Below are 17,198 nucleotides of genomic sequence, written 5' to 3' on the forward strand. Positions count from 1 at the left end.
TTTTCTCAGCAAAATATTAACTGCTAATTTAAAAATGAAAGCATATTTTATCCAAACCTCAGAGATTAAGAAACAGAGATTTATTTCATTAAAAATTGTAATGAAATTTATGATTTCAACATTTAAAAAGAATACTTCCCTGAGTGACAATTTATACCTTAATTTTAATAATTTACTTGAGATTGAATTAATTTTTATTTGACATGTGCCTTTCTCTCCTTGTATATCTTCCCTATCCTCCAACAGAAACTTACACAAGGACACAAATAACTCATTAATTACAATGAACTATACAAACTCTTAAATCCTTCCTCTTTTCTAGTTTTGTGCCTTTACTTCTTGCATCTTTTCCCCCATCCCTATTATAGTTTTTGTGACATTGATATATTCTAGTTCTCTTTGAACACAGATATTTTGGCAAAAATCAATTTGCTTTGGGGAGATTTGTTTGAATCAAATTGATTTTTGGAAAATTGACCTAGAGCTATTTCTGCCTCCTTACAATACAACTTTCGTAAATGTTTACCAGTGCTTACAACAGCCAGAATTCCTCTTTAAATAATTTTTTAGTCATAGATTCTTCATTGGCTGGTATAATATTTTAGCTACTCTTGCAGAGAAGATTTGGAAAGATAGTTTGATCAGTCCCTTCCATTGTTCAACTAGGATGGGTCATTAAAACTTATTTTTCTTGTAAAATATGCGATGGATTTTTTTGTCTTGTTTTAGTCTTGTTTAAGGTCATTATCATATATCCTTAGCTTTTCTCACTAATCTAAATAAGATTAAATTGAATTTTGACTCCTTTTTCTCAATTAATCTTGCATAACAATTACACCCTAAATTATTCCTTTATGTAGCACATACTGTTTCACAATATCTTATTGCTGGATATTTAAAATTTTAACTTTCATATTATCCAGGCTTTTCTTAAACTCTCACCACAATAATAATGATTTTTCCCGTTGTAAAATCACACTTCTTTCTTAGGTCAACTTCCTCGCTGTTTCCTTAGCCAACACTCAGTATCCATGTGCGAATGATTTCTTTTCAGAATACCTGTTTTTCATGTCAATCTTTTATCTTTCTCTCTTTACACTCATAATTTACATATTTCTTAAGCTTGGAAAATTTGAAGATCAAACCAATGTGCCTTTTTTTAATAAAAATCTATAATGACTTAATCAGTAGCACAGAATTCTATTCATGTATGTCATGAAAATTGATAGGAAGAAGCATTTATTAAACTACCAGGTGTCTTTTAGTCTTCCATCCTACAAATTGCATTGAGCACATAGAAACTAGATAAATATTAATCAAAAGTTTTAAAGTTAAGTTGTTTTAGGCAATAATGTATAAATATATTTTGATTATTTGACAGTTTATTTCCCAGTTTATTATTTATACAGAAAATAATTTTTACTCCAGACAACAAAAGTGAATCATGCAATTTAATGTCTAGAGAAATTTTAAATTTATTTTGATAGTTTATTATTTTTATAATGTATTATTTCATACTTCACAGCATGAAATAGATAATACCATAATAAAATATTTTTATATAAATTATTTCTGCAACATTTCTGATAAGTGATAATGTAATTTTAATGTTTTCTTTTGCACTGTTTGTCTTTATAAATGTGTTCAGAATTCTTTGATAGAATTTCCTCCCAATTATTAATTATCATGATTATTATCTATCTTAAGGAAGTCTTCTTACTCATGTTTAGATATTCTGAACCATTAATTCTTTCAAACATATTTATGAATACCCAAATATATGTGAATCATTCCTCTACATATGGATATACAGTAATAAAAATAAAACTGAAATGTTTATTTCCCCCAAAAGAAAATTACAGAAATTCTCCATGTCTTATTTTTAAGAGCTCTGACCATTTTCAGGTTTGTTTTGAGAATTAACTGATTTAATGCAGTGAAGGGCACAGTGTTGTGTGTTATGAATCAGATACATTCAATAACAGTTAACTTATTTCAATGCAATCTAAGATGGCATCAGTATTTTTGATGGCACATCATAGAGGAGACTCGTTTTGAACATAAGTTTAATTAAACATTTTAAATGTCTTTGCACACACACTGGGACCATTTTGAAATATATACAGTTGATTTCTTTATACCTACATTTGAAATTTCACATTATTTTTTTATCTTTTCAGATAGTTTTTCTAGCTAGATTAGATTTAGATTTCATGAACCTGGAATTTCTCTCAATTTTGTGTAATATACATATTTGATCGGCTTTCTACCTATGCCAAAATATTAATCACACATACAATAATAAACTTTCCAGGACTAGTTAATCATCTAAAGCCCTTCTAAAAGCTACTCGAAATTTACTTTGAGTTTTATACTAATTTCCCCATAAGAAAATTTAATCATCAAAGATCAATTCAAGATGTTTTGAGTGTTCCTAAATATTATTTTCTCTGAAACAATTTTCTCTATTTTTAAAAAAGGCTATAATGAATAATCATGTCAAATACATTGTTAAAATCAAGGTCACCACATTTTTTAAGATTCCATGATCTATTACAATTAGACTAACATGCCATAATTTGTTGCTAATGCAAGTTACTTCACAGAGATAAATGCATTTCTTCAAAATTTTTGCACAGTTACTTCAATAGTTTATTCCACCGTGCTCTATAGACATATGTCATGTTCAGCATTCATTTTATAGAATCAGCTTCAGGAATTAAACTTGTCAATATACTGACTATAAATACTATTATTTTTACTATCTTAAATGTCTTTTTTTTTTTTTTTTTTTTTTACCTCAACAAATCCATAAACTATATGTGAAAGTTAAGGTAGTATCTAATTTACTGGAGTATCTAATTTTTTTTTTCCAGTTTCTTAAGTTCTGAGAATTTTTTTTTAGTAACGTAAAATGTCATTTCTCAAAATATTGCATGTGAATTATTAATAAATTAGTTGAAAATGAATAAAATAAAACAATGTTCACTGGTCAAATTGCAAATTGGAGTTAAAACTAAACAGATTTAATCAGTGCAGGGTTTATCAGTGCCTTTTGCATGTAATGCAAAGTGAGCACAGAGAGAGATGCAGTAGCTTTTATTTCCTTACTCACTAAACATTACTCATTAAACAATGGTCTCATTTGCTTCCCTTCAGAAAGTATGACTCAGGATTTGTTTTCTCCCCAGTTCATTCTGAAAATTCTGGTTTAGGATAGTCTTTACTTAAAATTGTTCCCAAACCCACTCTTTCAAACTAAGAATTTAAGATGTAGGTGTAGAAGCACTTAAAATCAAATAACTGCCTCATTCAATTTCTATGTACTTAGAAGAATTTGATCATACTTATAAAACTTGAAGGCATAGGAGATGATCAGGTTCATACTTATTTATAAATGCTAGTTAGCATCAGTATATTTTGTATATTGTAAAGGATTGCAAGAATAAAACAAAACTATAAATTATAATTTTACAGGGGAATAGAATCATTTTTTTTCCCCACTAAGGCATTTTACTCTTATAAAATTCTGTCATTATTTGAAAGGTTACAAAAATGCCTGAACACCTATTAGCAGCATAAAGAGAAACATTTTTTAAAGCATTAATTTTGTTAGCTTTAATGCACTGTTGCATTATTATAATGTTTAACTATCTGGAAAAAAAAAACAGTGTAATTTCCAGCTTTGGATGTTTTAGATGACCTTTTCTCATCTATGTTACAAGAGAGGAAATAAAAGTAAATCTATTCATTTCCCTATTTTTTTTTAAACTAATTTCCCCAAGTCCTCTTTGTTCACTTAGCATTATTTTTGAAATTATACCAGCAAAATAAACCTATGTACTTTTTATTCTCATATACATAGTATTTTATTTGTTATAGAAAGAAAAACATAAGAGTAGTATGCTGCAATTTTAAATACAGCTAGCTATACATTGTTTTATTCTGCTCAGTTTTGCATTAATCTCATACACTATGCATGTTATGGGTAAAACAAAAACATCATTAATTCATGAATAAAGAAAATTAAGACAGATTCAGTGGTATCTGGTTCACAGTTTATCACACTATAATGAGTTGTCTATTAATAGATAATTAATAGAAAAGCGATTTTTAAGTATTTTATCAAGCAGGATAGGAGACCCTAAGCTTTTAGAATCAAAATGTGGGGATAATATGAGCTGTGCAATTATGAATTTTTCACATGATAAACTACATATCTATGGCACTGAAGCATAAAGTCATAGCAAGAATTCTTATATGGTGATATTTACCGCTATTATGCACAGTATGAAGCAGTACTCTGGGAGACTAGATGACCCATTTGTTCTTTTCTTATAATATCTATGTGGAATCTCCTCACCACCACGCTGCTGTTTCTATGGGTTGTATATGCTAGCTTGAAGTAAATGCCAGCATATTCAGATAAATTCGGAAGACACAATACTAGTCAGAATCCTGAACATTCCTGATAAGTGCTTATATTTTCATATGTAAAAGAATGACCATTTTTTAAAAGAATATACATCCTTGTGTGGGATTTAAAACATCTGTATGTATGTGGTATATATAAGAAAGTCAAAATATGTAAAAAAAAAAAAAAACAGTTAGTTAAAAAATAAGCCAAGGTGGCGACTGCATTTTATTAGATCCCATATATTTTCATTCACCCATTTGGCATGGAAGAGTCAACATAGATAAATTTAAATTTAAGCTGAGACATGATCATTATGAATTATTTTGTTCTCCTGAGGTGAAGTAAGTGAAAGGATGAACTTGTATTAACCCCTCTGGGTTTTGGCTTCTCACAAACCCACAGTCTAGCTCCATCTTCCAGAAGGGGGTCAAACATTAGGTGACTCACACAGTCAAGGGCCGATAGCAGAGGGTAAATCCATTACTCACCATTTTCTCTGAACCTGTGTGTATATGCGATAGGCTCATAGAAAGGTCTCATTTTTTCCTGCAGAGTCCTTCCCTTCTGCAAAATATGGCATTACATTTGATAGTCTTTTTCTTCCAAACCCTATTGTACAGGTGATTCTGTGTATTGTATTTTGATTTCATTTTACAGTGTATTTTCTGAAATGTAACTATCGATTTGAGACTGCATTTGAACCTCACTTTGCTAACTAACCTTTTTGAATCTATCTTCAAACTAATTTTGTTGAAAGAAAAATAACTAAAAAAATAGAAGAAATTTAAACATTATTTTGAAAGAAACACCTTCTAGTCTACCAACATATTGTATTTCTTTTCGATTTGCAAGCATGCTAAGGAATGTTAAATGCCCTCACTTGTACTTTGTCTTTTTCACAAAAAATATTTTAAGAAATAGAATTCATCCAAGAACATCACTACTTTTATGATCTTAAAATAAGTAGTATAAAATATGTTTGGGGAATTTAATTGGAAAGTAAAAAGTAAAATGAATTAAAAGCATAGAAAATAATTAATGTTCAAATTAAATAGATACATTAATCTAATAGTGAGTTTCCTTTTGAAGTCTAAATTATAATTATGTAGACAATATGCTTGTCATAATTCCTAAAGTTTTGTGTTTTAGTATATGGTTTATTTGTCCTCCTGCTGGAAATGGGTTTTGAATCTTCAATCTCCTTTCTTTTCACCATTCTTTTGTTATTATTAGTTTTCTATTTCTGCTTAACAAGTTACCACAAACTAAGAGGCAGCAATGTATTATCTCATAGCTCTGAAGGTCAGACTTTAAGTCTACCCTGTGTGTTCTGTTTATAATGTCATAAAACTGGAATCAAAATGTCTGCTGGCTGGGCTCTCACTGGAGGCTCTGGGAAAGGATCATTCAGGTTGTTGGCAGAATCCAGTTTGAAGCAGTTGTAGGACCCAGGAATCACTCTCATCTCTTAGAAGCAGCTCTCAAGTCCTTTCCACCTGAAGATACCCTTTCCCTCTTCAAATTCAGCTATAAAATACCTCTCTTTTGTCAAATTCTTCTTGACTGTGAAAGTCTGTTTCGACTACAACCACAGCTACAAGCCAAAGAAAACTCTTTTAAAAAATATTTATATATTTATTAATATTTTTTTAAAAAATTTCGGTTACAGTTAAAGTATCCATTAGCAGATGAAGGGATAAAGAAAACTATTTTTAAAGGCATCAGATAGGTTAGACCTATCTGGATAATCTCCCCATCAGAAGGTCTAGTGCTTAGTAACCTTAATTACACCTGCAAATCTCTTTACAACATAAAATATCATAATCAGAGAGCTAAGGTTATGTTGGCCAACTGAGGAAATCAGTTACTTTCCAAGTCCTAACCTTGAAGGAACTTGGTTCTCTGGTACTCTTTTGTCCCTGACCTATTCCTTTCTCTTCTAATCCAAATACCTGTTTAAATTATTTTAAGAAAAATGACCTACAGAGGAGTTATGTGTGGAAACACACTCTGAGAAAATATGCAGGGACGTTGATGTATCTCTAAACTTATTAATTCTTAATAAACATTTAAAATATTAAGACTACTCAAGATTTATAAATGGATTTTAATTTATTTTTCCTCATTAAAAAATCAGTAATTTTCTATTCAAATGTCTCATTACAAACTGAGGGCAAAAATTTTTATCATAAAATACTTGTCACATTCTTAAACTGTGTTAAATTAAATTTCATAAACATAGTGTTCTACTAATTTGGGAAACATCTATGAATAGCTTAAATGATAAAATGAATTATAGTATTTCCACGTAGTTCAGAGTTCAGCAACAGTGATGCGAATCTTTTCATAGTAAAAAAAAATAGATTACTACACTGATTATATATTGTTTCACTTATTTATGACGAGAATTCTTCTAACAATATTTATTCATCATTATTTAATCAATTTCTCTACTTTAACTAAAATAAACATGCTATAATCCACAATCTCTGTCAGAGAAATGCAAATTAAAACAATGAGATACCACTATACATTATTGGAATGGACACAATCTAGAACACTGATGACACAAAATGCTGGCAAGGTTGTGAAGCAACAGGAACTCCTGTTCATTGTTAGTAACAATGCAAAATGATACAGCACCTTAGGAAGACAATTTGGCTGTTTCTTAAACTAAACATACTCTTACCATCTGATCAAGTAATTGCATATCTTGGTATTACCTAGAGGAGATGAAGATTTATGTCCACACAAAAATCTATAAATGGGTATTATAATGACTTTATTCATAATCATCAAAACTTGGAAAAAACCAAGATGTTGTTTAGTAGGTGAATAGGTAAACTGTCATACATCCCAACAGTGAAATATTATTTAGCACTAACATAAAATGAGCTGTCAATCCATGAAAAGAGCTGGAGGGAACTTAAATGCATATTACCAAGTGAAAGAAGCCAATGTAAAAGGCTACATAGTGTTGTATGATTCCAACTATATGCCCTTCTATATGCCTAGAAAAGAGGAAGCTATGGGTACAGTTAAAAGATCAGTAGTTTCCAGAGGTTGGGGCTGGGAAGACAGATGAATAGGTACAGCATAGAAGATTTTTAGGGCACTGAAACTACTCTGTATGATACTAATGTGATGTATACAGGCCACTTTACATTTGTCCAACCCCGTAGAATTTACAAAACCAAGATATTACCCTAATGTAAACTATAGACTTTTGTAATTATGATATGCCAGTGCAGATTCATCAGTTGTAGCAAATATACCTCATTAGTGCAGGATGCCTGGAGCTGGGAAGGCTATGCAGGAATGAATATTTGGGAAATATGGGAAATCTCTGTACTTACCATTCAATTTTGCTATAAACCTAAAACTGCTCTTAAAATAGTCTACTAAAAATATTCAAATGAAATAATAAAATAAAAAAATATATCGTCTGAAATTAGATGTTTTGAAAGTTTTTTCATCACCTGAGCTGTCTAAGGAGATGATCTGAGTGATATGTGACTCAATATGAAGTAATAAAACTACATTTTAAATTCTATTATCAAGATACAATTTATATGCAGTCGAATTTTTTTTTTTTTGGTGGATATTTCTAAAAGTTTTGACAACACATGTAGTCATGTAAATGCTAACATAATCAACATGTAGAACAGCACATTTTTACCTCAAAATTCTCACCTGTCCCTGGATAATCAACCACTACTTTCATTTCCAGCTTTTAGGAGCAAATGATTGGTGTTCTAGCCTTATAACTTTTTTCTTTTTTTCTAGAATGTCATTTAAATAAAATGATACAATATGTAGTCTTCTGAATCTGGATACTTTAAATTAGCATAGGACATTTGAGAATTATCCACAGTGAATGTATTGGTATACCTTGTCTTTTTATATCTGAGTCATATTTCATTTTATGGATAAACAATAGATATTTTATTCATTTACTAATTACAGAATAGTTAGGGTTTTGACAATTATTAATAAAACTACTATATTCATTCATGTACAGGTTTTTGTATAAATACACATTTTTGTTTCCCTTGAGTTAAGTATCTAGTACTAGTACTGGGATTGATAAATTGTGTATAGTAGGTGTATGATTAATTTTATAAGAAACTACCATGGGTCTTCCAAAGTGCCTGCAAAATTTTACCTCCCACAATCAATATTTGAGATTTTTAATTGCTTTATATTTTTGGAAGCAATTGATATTATCATTTTAAATAATAGTTTAATGTTAGCCATTCTAATAAATACTAATATTTCATTATGGTTTTGATTACAATTTCCTTAATGACTAATGATTTTGAGAATTTCTTCATGAGTTTTTTTTCCACCTCTATATCTTCTTTGATGAAGTGCCTGTTAAAGTTTTGTGCCTATTTTTAAATTTTGAGTTGTTTGTTTTATTATTGTTAACTTTGAAGAATTTTGTATCAAATTCCTTTATCATATAATTTGAAGATTTTTTCTCAGTCTGCATCTTATTTTTTTATTAACTTTGTCTTTCAAATAACATATTTTTAATTTCGATGAAGTACATTTTATTAATTTCTCTTTTATGCCTTATATTTTTGGTGTTACCTTCATTTTTTTTTTCCTTAAATGATGGTGAAAAATATTTTCTTCCATTTATTCTACTGAAATTTTATAGTTTTAGGTTTTAGCTCTAGTCTAATGGCCTAATAATATGCTTCAATTTCATTATTTGCTAAGCATTTTTTATTAACTAATACTAAATCTCATCAAATGCTATTGCTGTACCTATTTAGATGAAGATATCGATTATTTTTGTTTAGTTTATTGATATGATGATGCACATTGGTTAATTTTCAAATGTTGAATCAACTTTTCATACTTGGTCATGATGTATTATTCTTTTATAAATATTGTTCTCTAAGGCTTACCAATATTTTGCTGCAAAATGTTGTGTTTATGTTCATGTGAAAAAAAAATGGTCTCTTGTTTTCTTATAGTATTTTTATTTGATTTTATAACACTAATTGTTCTTAATAAAATGACTCGGAAAGCATTTTTCACTTTATTTCCTGGAATAGTTAGTGTAGACTTGCTATTATGTATTTTATAAATTTTGATAGAATTTTCTAGGGAAACTTTTTTGGCTTGGAATTTCGTTGTTGAAAGAAAAACTACACATAAAACTGCTTTTAATAGAATCAGGACTCTTAAGATTATCTATTACCTTTAATTTTCTTTGGTAGTTTGTGTCATTCAAGGAATGTTTCCATTTTATCTAAAATTTTGAAAATTTTGCCATAAAGGTTTTCACTTATCTTCATATTATACTTTTGATAAAGAATCTGGAGTGATGTACATATTTTATTTATTATTGATAATTTGTATCTTCTCTTTCATGGCTACCTTCACTAGAGGTTTGTAGATTTTATCAATCTTTATAAAAATCAGCCTTTTGTCTCTTTGATTTTATCTACTGTTCTTCATTTTAAAATTTCATTGCTTATGCTATTTATTACCTTTTTTCTTTTTCTTATTTTAGATTTTCTTCGCCCTTATACTTTTTATCTCAAGGTGGCATCTTAAACATTGATTTAAACATTTTTTTTCTTTCTAATATATTTATTTGTTGCTATAACTTTCTCTCTATTCATTGTTATAATTGAATTACCTTAATTCTGAAATATTATGGTTAAATTTTAACTCATTTCAAACTATATTTTAATTTCTCTTGTGGCTACTTCTTTGATCTCTTATTATTTGGAAATGTCTTCAATTTCCAAATACTTTTGATACTTCCTAATATTTTTTAGTTATTAATTTATAATTTAATGTTGTTTGAGATCATATTTTGCATAGTTCTCATAAATGTGTTAATATTTGTTTTATGGCCCTGCTTTGTTGAGTGGTCCATGTGCACTTGATAAGAAAGTGTATTTTTTGCTCTTGGATGAAGTTTTCTACAAGTATAGTAAAGCTCAAGAAGGTTGATAGACTTGTTTTGATCTGACCAGAGAAAAAGTGGAGGAAAGAGGTTGATAAGAGTTAAGGAGGTCAAATATATCATGACAGAAGGAGATTTGACTTTGGGTGGTAAACATACAACACAATTTACCTAAGATATATTATAGAATTGTACACTTGAAACCTATGTAATTTTATTAACCAATGTCACTCCAATAAATTTAATTAAAAATTATTTATATCTTCAAAGCCTCACTGATGTTCCATTCCAATCTTCAGTTTCAAATCTTAGTTTCCCTTGCAACCTCGGGTCTCTGTAGTGATCAGAAGAAGTTATTATTATTATTTTTTGACAAGCCACCCTTTGTTATTGTTGTTTAGTGATGGCAATGTTGCATCTAACTTTCCATATCCTAAACTGAAGCCAGAAAACTCAATTGCATTTTTAGAGAATAGGAGAAAACAGTTGTCAGTTCCGCTATCTGTTTTTCAGCAGGTGGACATGTGTCGCTATTGGGAATCCTTACTAAACCACTGTCAGTATTTCACTGTGAAAGGTGAGAAATGTTCAAAGTGAGGCGAAATTTATTTTATTTACATTTCAAAGCTATATTTAAAGAGTAAACGATAGATTAACAAATATACTATTAGAATTCTTGTGAAAAAGTGACACGAAACCCTTTAGAAATTTGAAAACTGTTTTATATATATTCATCTTGACAAGGATAAGAGGTAAAATGGTAATGTTTAAGAATTTTTTTATTTAATTAAATTTACTGGGGTAACATTGGTTAATAACATATATAAGTTCAGGTGTACAATTCTATAATACAACATCTGTATGTTGCATTTCCAGAGTTTAGTCTCCTTCTGTCACCATATATTTGACCCTCTTACCCTGGTACATCTTCCTCCACCCACGTTCCCTCTGGTAACCACAGTACTTTTGCCTGTGTCTATGAATTTGTTTGTTTTGTTTGTTCATTATCGCTTTCTGTTTTATATAATTTTAGTTTGCAGTGTTGTCATCAGATTCTCAAGTGCTTTTAACATGCTATATAGTCACATATCAACAGCTTAAGAAGTAACAAACTTGATAAGGAATGATTATGTGAATGATACTGGCCTGTCATCCTTTACAATCGTGTTTAAAATATTTGGAATTGGTACTGCAAGTACAGTGATCAAACTGCCAAATGCCTTAGATTGTTCTCATTCACTACTTAATATGAAATCCACATATAGTAATTTAAGTATTTTGATAGTTATTTGTTTCAAAGTTTTTTGATCCATAACTATACCATAACGATCCAGTAATTTAACAAGGCACTGAGATTAGGAATTCCTGTTTTTTTTCTTCCCAAATACTGTGATTGTGTTGACATTCACTCTTATTTAACTATAGATTTTAGAAAGATGATTTGATTTGACTTGAAAATATTAGCTTGACTTTCTAAAAGACAGATGTTAAAATATTTTAGAAGCTCATTATTATCAAATAAATGCACTGAACAAAATAAATTTACACAAACTTGGTACTGTTTATTATCAGCAATTGTATAAGTAAAAATATTAGTAACTACCACCATCGATGCTTTCTATATTCCAAAGAGTTTCATAGACTTTTTGCATATATTACATCAATAATATTGCTGACATATTGGAAAGTAAATATTTTTATTCCCTTTTTAGAGTTTGGGAAATGGCCTTATTAAGAAACTTGCCCAGGATCATGTAGGTTATAAGTTCAATGCAGTTTTTGCCCTGTTTTACTCAAGAGCCAATGTTTCAATAAGTCATCTCTGTGACACACCATGAAGTATAATACAGAATATGTCATGTGTTAACATGACACATACATGTCATCATTCCTTGCTGGGAAGAACATAATCTTTTAAGCTCCAATATAGCAAAAAATAACTTTGTTTCAAGAGAATAATCCTATATGAGTTTAGAAATATTTGTAACAGTAGGTTCAATTTTGAATGAAGAAATGTTCTAGTGATCAGATAGACTAATTCTAGATACCAAGCATCCTCAATTCCCTCTAGTGCCATTTATCCCTGGGTAGAGCTCTTACAGAAATGATAAGAGCCATACATGGTAATAGGCCCTCCTGCTCAATATCCTAGCTGACTGGCACAGAGCCTCTTCAGGCAAACTGCAGACTTTCTGTAAAGAATTAGAAAGGACAAACTCCTGCAGGGGAAATTGCTATTCTTCACCTAGTCCAAGAAGTATGAGCTTCCTAAAGTGAGGAGAAAGATAATGATTTTCAGGTCGTTTCAAAGCACAATTCTATTTAAGATAGAGAAGATGTTTTATTGAAATGAATGATACTTTGTTTTACAGTTGGAAAATGCCTTCAGAGTTGACTCAACAAAACTAAAATATATCTTTTAAATTACTTTAAACTTCACAATATTTAAAAGAAATGGAAATCTTCAAATTTCTTCAGAGACCAAGGATTATAGTTAGCATCAGATATCTAAATGTTTACTAAAACTAATTGATAAATAATTCTATTATAAATTTCAAACTGTATTTCAAATAATATCTTCAAATTGATGCTATTTTCTAAGAGTATGAGTACTTTATAAGGCTTTTATATGAAGGCATTGACGATACCAAGTCTTGATTTTGATATTTATTTTTTCGAAGTTTGATTTCGAGAGTTAATGTTATTGGAAAACTGGAATCACTTTTCTTTCTTCTACATATAGTACAAATCAATTTTTTTAAAACATATGATGTTAAATAATTATTTTTAATTACAACTTACAATTTTCCTTGTTCTATATCTTCCCTCTGAAGTAAAAAGCTTATCTACAAACAGATTTTGACCTGGTCAAGTAGCAAACTGAATATTAATGGCACAAGAGAGTACAGGTTTTAATTAAACAATGATTATTGCTGTTCTGATGTTGACTTTTAGTACGTTACATATCCTTCAAGACCCAAGACCTATGCTAATTTTTTCAAACCTCAAAATATATATAATCATCTCACCGTTTGTCCCTTTGACCAACAGCCCCCTATATCCTCTGCCACTCATTTTCTGGCCACCATTATTCTACTTTCTGTTTCTATAAGTTTAGCTCTTTTAGATTTTACATATAAGTGATATAACCATTCATTCATAGATGGACACTTATGTTGTTTCCATATCTTGGCTATTATGAATAATACTGTAATGAACATGGACTGCAGATAACTCTTCGAGATCCTGATTTGAATTCATTCAGATTTATACCCAGAAATAAGACCTCTGGATCAAATTTTGGTTCTACTTTTAACTTTTTGAGGACCCTCCATACTGTTATCCATAGTGGCTGCACCAATTTGTATTAACATCAACAGTGAACAAGAGTTTTATTTCTCCCCATTCTCATCAATGTTTGTTATCTCTTCTCTTTTGGTAATAGTCATTCTAACAGAGGTGAATTAATACATCATTGATTCTAGTTTGCATTTCTCATGATTAGTGATGTCGAGAGTCTTTTCATATACCCGATAGCTATTTGTATATCTTCTTAGGAAAAAATGTATTTATATTTCCTTTAGCCATTTTTGAATTTTTTTCTATTGATTTGTGTGCTAGTTAATATTGTCACTATTAATCCCTTATCAAACCTATGATTTAAAAATACAGTAGTCCCCCCCTTATTTGTGATTTTGCTTTCTTTGGATTCAGATACCTGAGGTCAACCACAGTTCAAAATATGTAATGAAAAATTCCAGAAATAAACAACTTCTAAGTTTTAAACTGTACACTATTCTAAGTAGTGTGATAAAACCTCACAGTGTCCTGCTCTGTCCTGCCTCAGATGTGAATCATCCCTCTGTCCAGAGTATCCACACTGTATGTGCTACCCACCCATTAGTCACTTAGTAGCCTTCTTTGTGATCTCATTGACTGTCATGATATCGCAGCACTTGTGTTCAAGGAACTCTTATATTAATTACTTAATAATGACCCCAAAACACAAGAGTAGTGATGCTGGCAATTCAGAAATGCCAAAGAGAAGCTGCAGAGTGCTTCCATTAAGTGAAAAGCTGAAAGTTTTCAACTTAATAAAGAAAGAAAAAAAATGTACGCTGAGTTTACTGAGGTCTATGGTAAAAATGAATCTTTTGTCCATGAAATTGTCCATTAATTTACAAATTAGAAGGTATGGTCTACAGCCATGCTACCCTGAATAAGCCCAATCTCGTCTGATCTCAGAAGGTAAGCAGGGTCAGGCCTGGTTAGTCCTTGGATGGAAGACCACCTAGGAAGACCAGGTGCTATAGGCATAAAAAGTTTTAAAAAGAAGGGATTGTAAGCTGACAAAGTCCTTGCGATCTGTGAGGTCAACCAAGGGTTGCCTCACCTAAAAAATAAAAAAATAATAAAAAATAAATAAATAAAAGGTATGTATGTAAGGGAAAAGAATAGTACATGCATATACAGAATTTCTTATTATTTGTGGTTTCAGGCATCCACTGAGAGCCTTGAAACATATCCTCAAAGAGCATTAAAAGGATGTGGATCCTAATAATAGGCTCCATAACAAGCCTGCCCATGACCTGCTGGGGATGCCTTACCTGCTGATTCCCCGCAAAAGCCCCCAGGCACCCCTAGCACTAAACTGCTTAACCCCTACATACCCCATTCTGCAATTGGCTCTCTTTGTGGTTCACAAGGTGGGAGGAATCGATTTTGTCAGGCGGCTAGGGAGAACACACGAAAAGCCACCCTAAACCTGTGGGCCAGGAAGAGACTACAAACTTGAGCTTGACCTTAGGAAAGCCAAAGGGAGGCTGTCAGCACTTGGCCTGGTGCATTGCAGGATCAAGAGAAGGAATACAAATTTAATAATCATGCCACAAAAGAGAGCAAGAAGCATGAAGCAGACAATCCACAAAAGGTCTCAGAAACTTCAGAGTCCATCGCAGGGCTGACAGAAGGTGTTTCTCTCCAGAAGTCAGTCAGTAAAGATTGCAGGAGGTGACCACCACTGAAAATGCAACATGACAAACATACTTTTTGCTTTGGCCGTGATTGTCATGGTGCTGAGAACGATACACTTCTGTGTCTGGTCTTTACTCCAGGTTATTAGAAGTTTCTCTTTGCCTGATATCATCCCTTTTCAAATTTTTGTTACTGTCCTTGCCTTCGATGGAACAGATCCTTTAATGGCTTCTATCACTTTGTTCTTGTTCTCCAAGACGATAGCTATTGGGGACTGGGACATACATACCTGACTGGTGAACGATAATCTCCACTGAGTATCTGCCTTTGTGGCCCTTAATCAGTTTTAATTTATTTTGCTGGTCAGTCACTCCACGTGGCTTCTTACTGACATTAGCAGTGGATTTTGTACACTTACTGGCCCTGATGGACAGAACAAGTATTATGTACTGTATGTAATTATATGTACAAATGTCAAGAGAGTGATCAGCATATGTGTACATATTTGTCAATAGAAATTCAGTTTTTTTCTGTACTGTTTCATCAGTTCCTATTGTTGAACGCTTGTTTTTTTTTTTTCTTCATTGGCAACCTATTGTCATTTTCACCTGACATTATATGTAGTAATATACCTTTAGCAAATACTAATTTAGTTGAAATAATTTTCTTAAATTCATCTACATATCTATACTGCCCAAAAGGAGAAATTTTACTCCTATATCCACACTTTCCTTATAGTGACAGCCTCAATAAAACTTATTCAAATGGCAGCATAATCTACCTATGGCTATTTACAAATGGTCTTAGTTTGATTTCATAATACCTTCTCTATTAAAAAATTACATTTTAAGGAAATTTTATTAAAAGATTTTAGATGCCGAATCTGAATTTGTTCAGTTAAAGAAAAATGCAAACATTCAATTTGATATCCTGGCAGTAATTCCAGTTAAAATGTTAAAAATGAGTTGCATTAATTTTTTTTTAATATGTTCAGAAATAAGTTACTCAGAAATAAATTTCCTGTTAAATTGCATGGAAGATAACTCTAAGATAAACTGTATTCATGTTTATTATGCCTGAATATATTTCACAGCCAGAATTTCAATTACTAAGGACCTTATATTAGTGAGCCAGGAAATAAATATCTGTCTGTAAAAAAAAAAAAAAAAAAAAAGTAACTAGACTAAAAGTATCTCTTCTCTCATGCTTCCTCTATGTATGGGAAGAATCAATTTGCTTTCATCTTAATCTCAAATAGAAGGAGCAATTGACTGGGGAAACCCTGTAAAATTTATTGCTGACAGCATGTGAGAGAATACTTTCTAAGGATGACAGAGCACATGAATTGATTTTGCTTCCAGGGACGCTGGGGTAACTGATTCTCTCAATCACTTAGTATAGCTCTGAGGTTTGTTGTCACTTTTCCTTGCAGTTTGAAATATTTATACGAAATATGTGGTAGGACAATTTGAGAGAAGATATCCAATTTGGTACTTAATTAGTCTCATGTATCCAACTATCATCGCTTAGATGTTAAACAGAGAATTTGTTTACTAAATAGATGAGAAAGAAAATGTTGACTTCAATATAACAGCAAGATTTAAACATTAACAAATATTTTAATTAACAAAATAATGTATTTATTCTAGAAATATTAAGTGAAATCAACTTTAAGAAAGTTTAAAAACATTTAAAAATATACCCTTATGCATCAACTTGAACATCTATAATATGTAAATCATATAATTACCAATTACAGTGGTCGATTTTGAAAGATGATTCCAAATGGATTTTTTTTGGAGAAATAATATGTATGTCTTGTCACCTTCATGGATGTGTGTGCACAGATGTATGGAGATACACATATACACATAT

The 17,198-nt window shown here is 30.8% G+C and overlaps 1 protein-coding gene and 1 pseudogene across 3 annotated transcripts in view; both read left to right on the forward strand.

Annotated features, from left to right (window-relative positions):
* CDH18 (cadherin 18) overlaps positions 1-17,198 on the forward strand; it is a 376,381-nt gene that overhangs the window by 229,428 nt on the left and 129,755 nt on the right. The window lies entirely within an intron of this gene.
* On the forward strand, positions 14,547-14,665 carry LOC120586437 (uncharacterized; annotated as a pseudogene).

Source organism: Pteropus medius, unplaced genomic scaffold, assembly GCF_902729225.1.
Source record: "Pteropus medius unplaced genomic scaffold, Ma_sr-lr_union100, whole genome shotgun sequence".
Taxonomy (NCBI): domain Eukaryota; kingdom Metazoa; phylum Chordata; class Mammalia; order Chiroptera; family Pteropodidae; genus Pteropus; species Pteropus medius.